This window comes from Schistocerca piceifrons, unplaced genomic scaffold (genome assembly GCF_021461385.2).
Source record: "Schistocerca piceifrons isolate TAMUIC-IGC-003096 unplaced genomic scaffold, iqSchPice1.1 HiC_scaffold_1768, whole genome shotgun sequence".
NCBI classification, from domain to species: domain Eukaryota; kingdom Metazoa; phylum Arthropoda; class Insecta; order Orthoptera; family Acrididae; genus Schistocerca; species Schistocerca piceifrons.
In genome coordinates, this window is record NW_025727643.1 from 25,001 (window position 1) to 30,000 (window position 5,000).

Genomic DNA, 5,000 nt, shown 5'->3' on the forward strand with positions numbered 1-5,000 from the left:
CCCGCACTCGTAAAGTGCAATCCACCCCTATAACTTGCGTTTCATGAAGAGTTATTTCCAATATGCGACATTCCCGCTGTCCGTATACATGAGCCGCGACCTGTACCACTTACGAGCGAGAGACGCGATCGCGTTGCTCACTGTACGGCGTCCGATACCGAGCCATCAGCATGTCGGTCCCCATGCGCGTTGCACTCGCACTCGCAGTCGCAAAAACGTGGGGCAAATATATTACGCGGAAGAGTTATAACAGACCGAGCCCCACTGCATGGGGGGAGTCTTTGTCACTAATGTACACAGATGGAACATTTTGGACTGGAACCAGATTACCCGTACACACGGCGCTGATTAGTAATCAATGCAGAGCCATCAAACTACAGCAAATATACACAACTGTCCGTATACATGCTGAAAGAGTCTGCCCAAAATGGGAACCACACGTCAGCCAGACACTCTGATCACGCACCACTCTCTGCTTCTAACAGGCGCACATACAATATGTAAGCACCAGCATGGAACAACATCCAGTGCATCTTCTCCGCCACATTACACAATCCACACTATCACAACCAGACCAGGAGGTCCGTGCGGAAAATACAATATCCCAGCCTTTCGACATCCACCATTGCGCAGACCAGGCACCAACACCCACACATGTCCTATACAACGGTGCACCCAACATCACAATAGTACCTCCTGTCACAGCGCACAAACAATGACATGAGTCAAAGACACAGGTCTCACACAAGCATAGAATTGGAGCGCCGCCTCTAATAAGCCAAAGGTGCATCCTGACGTGACAAATCTGATCATGTCACAAGCATTCACTTACTATAATCACTATCAACGAACCTGCCGCCCCCGCCCCCCCCCCCCCCCTACACCTTTCCGTACAACAACGTGTAACCTAACCTAACCTAACCTAACCTATGTTGTACCTTAACCTAACCTATGTTGTACCTTAACCTAACCTATGTTGTACCTTAACCTAACCTATGTTGTACCTTAACCTAACCTATGTTGTACCTTAACCTAACCTATGTTGTACCTTAACCTAACCTATGTTGTACCTTAACCTAACCTATGTTGTACCTTAACCTAACCCATGTTGTACCTTAACCTAACCCATGTTGTACCTTAACCTAACCCATGTTGTACCTTAACCTAACCCATGTTGTACCTTAACCTAACCCATGTTGTACCTTAACCTAACCCATGTTGTGCCTCAACCTAACCCATGTTGTGCCTCAACCTAACCCATGTTGTGCCTCAACCTAACCCATGTTGTGCCTTAACCTAACCCATGTTGTGCCTCAACCTAACCCATGTTGTGCCTTAACCTAACCCATGTTGTGCCTTAACCTAACCCATGTTGTGCCTTAACCTAACCCATGTTGTGCCTTAACCTAACCCATGTTGTGCCTTAACCTAACCCATGTTGTGCCTTAACCTAACCCATGTTGTGCCTTAACCTAACCCATGTTGTGCCTTAACCTAACCCATGTTGTCGCCTTAACGTAACCCACGTTGTCGCCTAAACCTGCTCTGTAATTGTTATACGACTCGTTCAATTACTGTAGTGTTGCCCACCCGCAACCCTCGCAATATAGTTCGCTACTCGCACTGCCCGCACCCCTGTGTATCGCTTCATGTTAAACACCTTGCAAGTCTTGCTCACTTTCCACATGCTCCTGCTGTACACTGTAATGTGGATGGCAGCAGGACGTACATGCCGCCCCTCCCCACGTCCCCACCTTGCCCCCTGCCTTCGCAAGCTGGTTGGTGAGAAGTTTGCATGTTCAATGCCCTTCGCATGCGACGTACTCAGGCTACGTTGTGGTGCGGCCTGTGTCAACTGTCCGCTGATGTCGTACGCGTGAACCACAATCTGTACTGCACATTCGTCCTTATGTACTGAATGATACATCGTGGCACATGTGTGACCGCACAACGACTGCGCCCAAAAACGGCGGACCATACAGTGCAAATATTGTGCACGCAGCTACGTGTCGTCTCCCTATGAGAGCTGGATTGCAGTGTGGTACGCCATAGAGACGTGTGGGAGGAACGGACGCCGTGGATGGCGATCAGCATGAGCTGTCTGTTGATGTATTCGGACCTAGTCGTCTCTCCTCACACACCGTGATGGCATGGTGCACCGCGTTCCATATCTGCGACATGCTACAGAGGCCGGTTGACAGTCGTTCGAGCAATGGACATCGCATACGTACGGGGGCCACCTTCCACGTATTGTCTAGGCGTGCACATTTTGTTGCGTGTATGTGGGCAGACGTAGTGTGGCGTGACACCTGACACAGGCATGCAATAATCGTTGAAGTTGCAAATGGCGATGGACGCCTGCGTTTTCTGGTGAAGTTACGCAAATGAACAAATGGTAACCTGTTGTGGTGCGGTTGTTCTCGCTAGGGGTGAATCGGTGATGGCGACGATAGGTTGAGGTACTAACCGGTTGTTCCAGCGATACCCACCATGCCGACGAAACTGAACGGCATCTGGGTGTGAAGCGATACGCGGCGGTGGCTGGGTGGGACCGTCCCCGGCCGGTGAGGGGGCGCCTCCCGGCGTGCTGGCCGCGCGGTGCGTGGGCGCACGCGCTACAGCCGGCTGGTGGGGGCGGCCAGTGGCAGGCGCGCCGGCCGACGGACGCGGCAGGCGTCGCAGCTGCGCGCCGGCGCACCCTGCGCGCGGCGCCGTGCGGCCAAAGTAGGTCCTCGCGGGCCCGGTGCGAAGCGCGGTGGACATCTTCAGTGTGCTGGTCCGATTGAGGACTGTGTGCGTTGAGGATGCGCCGCCGCCCGGCGCTCGGCGCCGCGACGCCGTCTGCTGCTCGGTCGCCCCAGCGGTTCTCGCTGGTGGTTTGTATCGCAGCTGTGCGGATGTGTTGGCGCGTGCGCTGTGCTGGGAGAGTTCGCTTCGGCACCCAAGTGGGGCTTTTGTCCTTCTGTGGCGCTGGCGTTGGAGCTGCCGGTCACCGTAGGTGGCGCGTGTTGTCTCCCGCCGGCAATGCCACGACAGCACGCTCCCGGGCCTCTGTCGGCAGCGGCAAGCTCAGTTGGGAGCACGGGTGGTCGCACCGAAAGCGTCTACTCGCCTAACTCCGGGCGATTGCGCCTCTCTCGAACCCGACCAAGTACTTGGGACGGCGCTGCGCGCCGCCGGGACCTGAGAGGGTTTCGAGGTGTATTGTGCAGGGGAGCTCAGCCTCCTCCTGTTTGCAGAATGATTGAGCGGACGCTTGCGTGTTCGCGCGGGCCCCCGGGACACACTCCCGGGCGGCCGGCTGCTCAGCTCTAGTTGACGCAGCTCCCTGGTTGATCCTGCCAGTAGTCATATGCTTGTCTCAAAGATTAAGCCATGCATGTCTCAGTACAAGCCGCATTAAGGTGAAACCGCGAATGGCTCATTAAATCAGTTATGGTTCCTTAGATCGTACCCACGTTACTTGGATAACTGTGGTAATTCTAGAGCTAATACATGCAAACAGAGTCCCGACCAGAGATGGAAGGGACGCTTTTATTAGATCAAAACCAATCGGTCGGCTCGTCCGGTCCGTTTGCCTTGGTGACTCTGAATAACTTTGGGCTGATCGCACGGTCCTCGTACCGGCGACGCATCTTTCAAATGTCTGCCTTATCAACTGTCGATGGTAGGTTCTGCGCCTACCATGGTTGTAACGGGTAACGGGGAATCAGGGTTCGATTCCGGAGAGGGAGCCTGAGAAACGGCTACCACATCCAAGGAAGGCAGCAGGCGCGCAAATTACCCACTCCCGGCACGGGGAGGTAGTGACGAAAAATAACGATACGGGACTCATCCGAGGCCCCGTAATCGGAATGAGTACACTTTAAATCCTTTAACGAGTATCTATTGGAGGGCAAGTCTGGTGCCAGCAGCCGCGGTAATTCCAGCTCCAATAGCGTATATTAAAGTTGTTGCGGTTAAAAAGCTCGTAGTTGGATTTGTGTCCCACGCTGTTGGTTCACCGCCCGTCGGTGTTTAACTGGCATGTATCGTGGGACGTCCTGCCGGTGGGGCGAGCTGAAGGCGTGCGACCGCCTCGTGCGTGCTCGTGCGTCCCGAGGCGGACCCCGTTGAAATCCTACCAGGGTGCTCTTTATTGAGTGTCTCGGTGGGCCGGCACGTTTACTTTGAACAAATTAGAGTGCTTAAAGCAGGCAAGCCCGCCTGAATACTGTGTGCATGGAATAATGGAATAGGACCTCGGTTCTATTTTGTTGGTTTTCGGAACCCGAGGTAATGATTAATAGGGACAGGCGGGGGCATTCGTATTGCGACGTTAGAGGTGAAATTCTTGGATCGTCGCAAGACGAACAGAAGCGAAAGCATTTGCCAAGTATGTTTTCATTAATCAAGAACGAAAGTTAGAGGTTCGAAGGCGATCAGATACCGCCCTAGTTCTAACCATAAACGATGCCAGCCAGCGATCCGCCGCAGTTCCTCCGATGACTCGGCGGGCAGCCTCCGGGAAACCAAAGCTTTTGGGTTCCGGGGGAAGTATGGTTGCAAAGCTGAAACTTAAAGGAATTGACGGAAGGGCACCACCAGGAGTGGAGCCTGCGGCTTAATTTGACTCAACACGGGAAACCTCACCAGGCCCGGACACCGGAAGGATTGACAGATTGATAGCTCTTTCTTGATTCGGTGGGTGGTGGTGCATGGCCGTTCTTAGTTGGTGGAGCGATTTGTCTGGTTAATTCCGATAACGAACGAGACTCTAGCCTGCTAACTAGTCGCGTGACATCCTTCGTGCTGTCAGCGATTACTTTTCGTCTTAGAGGGACAGGCGGCTTCTAGCCGCACGAGATTGAGCAATAACAGGTCTGTGATGCCCTTAGATGTTCTGGGCCGCACGCGCGCTACACTGAAGGAATCAGCGTGTCTTCCTAGGCCGAAAGGTCGGGGTAACCCGCTGAACCTCCTTCGTGCTAGGGATTGGGGCTTGCAATTGTTCCCCATGA

General features: G+C 53.7%; 1 non-coding gene across 1 annotated transcript in view; it reads left to right on the forward strand.

Moving 5' to 3' along the window:
• Positions 1-3,325: 3,325 nt before the first annotated feature.
• The window catches only part of LOC124738471, a 1,909-nt gene continuing 234 nt past the window's right edge, over positions 3,326-5,000 (forward strand). Inside the window, exon 1 of the ribosomal RNA XR_007009837.1 lies at positions 3,326-5,000. This exon is cut by the window's right edge and continues 234 nt beyond it. This is a non-coding gene — a ribosomal RNA (small subunit ribosomal RNA).